Genomic DNA, 6,000 nt, shown 5'->3' on the forward strand with positions numbered 1-6,000 from the left:
ATGGCACTGAATTTGAAAATCTTGGATTCAATGAGTTTTGTAATTCTAATGGTATTAGCCATAATTTTTCAGTACCTAGAACCCCTCAAAAAAATGGAGTTGTTGAAAGGAAAAATCAACTTTAGAAGAAATGGCTAGAACCATGCTTTGTGAAAATAATTTGCCAAAATACTTTTTGGCGGAAGCCACAAATACCGCTTGTTATGTTGTAAATCGAGTAATGATTAGGTCAATTTTAAAGAAAACTCCATATAAAATTTTCAAATATAAAAAGCCTAACATTAGCTATTTTCATCCTTTTGGATGTAAATGTTTTGTTTTAAACAACGGTAAAGAAAACCTTGGCAAATTTGATGCTAAAAGTGATGAAGAATTTTTTCTGGGTTATTCCTTAAATTCTAAAGCTTATCGAGTATTTAATAAAAGAACTTTAGTTGTAGAATAGTCTATACATGTTGTTTTCGATGATAATCTCCTTCCGAGGAAGGATTCTTGTGTTAATGATGATATAGGTATTATAAATACAAATGAAGTTAGACATGACGTTGGAGAATCATCATCAAAGGAAGAAACAAAAGATGAGGAAACTCATGATCCTCTCGAGAATCCAACCATTGAAGAAAGGGAAGTATCTTATCCAAGAGAGTACAACTATGTCAAGGATGGTGAGATTATAGGTGATCCATCCAAAGGGGTAACAACTCGATCTTCTCTTAGAAATATTTGTAATTATGTTGCATTTATTTCATGCATAGAGCCTAAGAATATTAAAGAAGCATTAAATGATGAACATTGGATTATGGCTATGCAAGAAGAGTTAAATCAATTTGAGAGAAGTAAAGTATGGACATTAGTTGAAAGGCCTAGTAATAAATCTACTGTAGGTAGTAGCTGGGTATTTAGGAATAAGCTTGATGAGAGTGGTAATATAGTGAGAAACAAGGCTAGACTTTTTGCTCAAGGGTATATCAAGAAGAGGGCATAGACTATGATGAAACATACGCTCCCGTAGCTAGGATGAAAGCAATTAGAATGTTATTAGCATTTGCATGTTTTCATGAATTTAAATTATATCAAATGGATGTTAAAAGTGCATTTTTAAATGGTTTTATAAAAGAAAAAGTGTATGTGGAACAACCTCCAGGTTTTGAAGATTCAAAATTTCCGATCATGTTCTTAAATTGACAAAAGCACTTTATGGTTTAAAACAAGCTCCTAGAGCTTGGTATGAAAGATTGTCAAACTTTTTAATTGAAAAAGGTTTTTCAAAAGGGAAGGTTGACACTACATTGTTTTTAAAACATAAAGGTAAAGATTTATTAGTAGTTCAAATTTATGTTGATGATATAATATTTGGTTCTACTAATGATGTTCTTTGCCAAGAATTTTCTAAGCTAATGCAAAGCGAATTCGAAATGAGCATGATGGGGGAGCTCTCATTTTTCTTGGGACTCCAAATCAAGCAAAGAAAAGATGGCATCTTCATCAATCAAGCTAAGTACGTCAAAGATATGCTCAAGAAGTTTGGACTGGAAAATGGGAAGCCTCATGACACTCCAATGAGCTCTTCAACAAAGCTTGACTTAGATGAAGAGGTAAATGTGTAATGTTAAATTATATAGGTCAATGATTGGATCTTTACTTTATCTAACTGCAAGTAGACCGGACATTATGTTTAGTGTTTGCTTATGTGTAGATTTCAATCATGCCCTAAGGAATCACATTTACTAGTGTTAAGAGAATCTTTAGATACCTTAAGGACACTCCTAGTTTAGGACTTTGGTATCCTAGAGACTCTAGCTTTAGCTTGCATGCCTTTTCTGATGTGGATTATGGAGGATGCAAATTAGATAGGAAAAACACTCTGGTACTTCCAATTCCTTGGAAATATGTTGATTTCTTGGTTTTCAAAGAAACAAAATTGTGTTGCATTATCTACCACTGAAGCGGAATACATTTCAGCCGGTAGTTGTTGTGCACAAGTTTTATGGATGAAACAAAAACTTTTTGATTATGGAATTGAAGTAGGTACTATTCCTATCAAGTGTGACAATATTAGTGCTATTTGTATCACTAAAAATCCCATCGAACACTCTAAACTAAGCACATTGAAATAAGACATCACTTCATTAGAGACCATGTCGCTAAGAAGATGTAGTTCAAGAATTTTTGATACTTTGCACCAATTAGCAGATATTTTTACAAAACCCTTAGATAAGGAAAGATTTTGGACACTTAGAGAGAATTAGGTTAACTGACCTATCTTCACTTAGTGTTTAAAATAATTTTAGCACTTTAAAAATAAATGAAAAATGCTTATAATGGTAATTTTGATTGCATTCTTTACTATTAGTTAGGGGGAATTTATGTTATTGGTGAAAATTAATTGTTTAAAGATTGATTTGATTGATTAAACATGATTAATTTTCAATATATGAGTTGCCAATACCACTAGAGCTAATTAATTTAGCATTTTAAGTGTTTAAAACGGATTTTTGACATTTATGTGCTTCATGCATCGATACACTTAACAGTGTATCGATGCATCCTTTTAAATGTGCATGGATTCATCATGTTGATGCACCATGCACGCCTTGAATGTGCATCGATGCACAGGGTCATGCATCGATGCATCCGTCGGGTTTTGGGTTAAAATGCCTCATTTTCTTTATTTTCTCAAACCCTAAAACTAAAACTCTCCCCGTTCATCCCTCTCTCACTCTAAATCCTCCTCTTGCTCAAAATCATTGGAAAATCATCGGTTTCTTTGTGTTTTCATCTTCAAAACCTGTTTATATCATTAAATCGTGCAAAATAACTCCTCATCCCTCTCAATCCAATTTTCAAGGTAATATTTCAAAAACCTCTATTTTATTGATTTTAGAACTAGTTTGATTAGTTCTAGGATGAACATTATATCGGGCATTGATTGTTTGTTGGTTCTAAACTAGATTTTACTACCAATTTTTTCAAACAAACAATTTTTCAAGATTTTTCCTTGAATTTCGAAATTTAAAAAAAATTATGATTTCAAATTAGTAATATTTTTTATTTAATTGTTTTGTTTTCATGAAAACTATACTATGATTATAAATATTCTTTTTAAATAGTTTTCAAAATATGCCCATTAGGATATGATTTAGAGAACCTTGAATTATTGAGGACTCATTTGAGTTTTGGGATTGATTTGCATACATGTGTTTCAAATTGCAGGTGATATTCCTTATTCCGATTTCCTTTAATCATGTCAAACCCTAAACACCCTAGAACTTCGTCAAGTCATTCTCGTTCAAACCAACCTCCTAATCCCGTTCCTCCTCACCTTCATCTCTATTAGGATCTTGTTTTAACATGCCTGAGCGTCGTAGAGACGAATTGTACTCTAGGTACAAAATTCTTTCCAAACGTATAGAATCATGAAGAGCGTATTCCTTCACTTCAAGCCATGTTGACATTGACTTTGAATACCTTTCGACTCTTAAAGCTTGGAAGTTTGATAAATTGTTTCAGCTTAAACCTATCATCTATCAACAATTGGTCCGTATTTTCTATTCCAATGCGGTGTGTATTCAGAATGAAACTCAATGTGGAACTATAGCCATTAGATCCTATATTTTTTGCTAATATATTAATATTGACCCCGAAACTATAGCTTTACGATTTGGGTTAGATGATAGTGGTGTATATAATGAGAGTGAAAATATGGAATATCCCTATATTCCAAACTCAACTGTTAGTACTCTACGATCTCATCACGATCGTTTTCTCCATTTGATGATCTATTGGTGGTTTAGACCATCCGAAGGTAGGTACTCCACACTTCGTGCTAGGTATTTATGGTGGATGTATTGTATTAAAAATAAAATCAAAATAAATCTGCCCCACATTATATTCAGTCAACTAGTGGACATCGTAAACATTGTTCCTTCAAAACATGTTGAAACATTGATTTATGGATGTCTTCTTAGTAACCTCTTTATCAAACTTGGTCTAGAAGTCTCTCTCGACAATCCTATCCCACTCCAAAATCAAATCAATCTCATATCCTTGAAGAAAGCGATTGGAAACAAGACGAGGTAACCAGTCAATGGGTTTTTAGACCCAGAAAGCAAACTCCGGGAGCTAGTTCCTCACGAGCTACTCCTATCTCCTCTCGTGTTCCTCCTCCTCCTCTGGCTCCGGCTTCTGACGATGATCCTGAATTTTAACAACTTATGCAAGACATCGATGATCACGTACCTAATGACGAGCCTGCATCGGAACCAGCTCCACAAGAAGATCAAATGCCTCCATATTTTCGTTCGTTTTTGGAGACATTTGATTTACGGTATGCGTCCATGGATTCGCGATTCACATTCATTAAGTCCAGCTCTCTACCTTGGGATCTCGACAACAAGATATAAATGATCGTTTGGATGCTCTCTCGCTTGAGATGAGAGCTCGTTACCCCCTCCTCCTCCTGATCCTTCAATGGATGAATAGACTTATCTTGCTTTGATTTTTTTGGGTTGAACTTGAATTTAAATTGTTAAAATATTTTGGATTGTCTTTCTTTGATTGTTGGATGACTGTTTATGTATATTTGAACTTTTATTTCATATATATATTTTGGTTTGTTTCAATATATGCATCATTTACCTTTTAGTTGAAATATACCAATTTACCATTTCACATTTTATTATGAATATTGATTATGAAAATAATGGCTAATCTCTCTTTTGATTGTGATCTTAGCAGCTTAAGCTATATATATATGTATATATCAATTGGCTATGTTTTTCAAAACCTTGTATAAATCGATTTTATGTCTTTTTGATTTAACAAAAAGGGGGAGAAAATAATGTTATGTTTTAAGGGAGAAGTGTTATAGTAAGGGGGAATGATTTTTTAAAATTGATTTCAAATTTTAGAAAATCTTAAAATAACAAAAATTTTGTTATATCAAAAAGGGGGAGATTGTTGAAAACATTTTTGTGTTTCGATATAGCAAATTAGTTTAAATAAATTTTAAGATTTTACAAAAGATTTTCTAAGTATATTCTATTCAATTAATCGAATATCAAATTATTACTACAAGTCTTTTAAGATCAATTTCAAACCTTACTAAATGTGTAAAATTGTGTTTTATACTTAATATATTTTTGAAACAATTTTCACAAAGTATTTTGAACCAAAATCAAGCCTAAAATCAATTTTTCAGAGTGATGCACTGATGCACCAATCCATGCATCGATGCACCATGAATAAATTGAACATCGAATGCATTTCATGCATCGATGTACTTACCATGCACCGATGCACCGAAGATTTTATGAAAACATCGAATGCATTTGATGCATCGATGCACTCTGCTATTTTGAAACATCGAATGCACTTGATGCATCGATGCACTCTTAGTGTACCGATGCACTAAGGGTCAACGGTCAAAATATTTGAATTTTACACTGATGCACCGATTCACCATGGGTATGCATCGATGCACTGATGCTCCCAACTGTTTTAATTAATTGTTTTCACACTTAAACGGCTCTATTGACTCCACTAATCATCCCCAACGTTCTGAAGTGATTCAATGTGTATTTAAACAAGCTTAGAAGCCATTGATTAATAATAAGAAACAACAAGTAACTAGAATCAAGAGAGAATTAAAGAGAAAGCATCAAACCTCAAGTTTGAGCACTTCAAGCCTATTTTTCATTCAATATTCATTTTTTCTTTCAAGAACACTTATTGTGCTCAATTGTATTCATTATTGAGTGTTCTTTCTTTGTTCTAGAATTGTGCAAACATATTTGCCTTGTGAGGTTTTTCTTGTAAGTTTGTAAATTTGTAATCTTCTCTTTGAGAAAAGAGTGTTCTCAAGAATTGGGGTATATTCTTAAGGGAGTTGTAAGGTTTCTCTTTGGCCTCAAAAGAAAGAACAAATTAGTGAATTTGTTGGAAAATCCTTAGTGTGGATAGCTAAGGTAGTGGACGTAGACTTTGGTTGATAAAGTCGAA

The sequence above is a fragment of the Hibiscus syriacus genome, unplaced genomic scaffold (assembly GCF_006381635.1).
Source record: "Hibiscus syriacus cultivar Baekdansim isolate YM2019G1 unplaced genomic scaffold, ASM638163v2 tig00017792_pilon, whole genome shotgun sequence".
NCBI classification, from domain to species: domain Eukaryota; kingdom Viridiplantae; phylum Streptophyta; class Magnoliopsida; order Malvales; family Malvaceae; genus Hibiscus; species Hibiscus syriacus.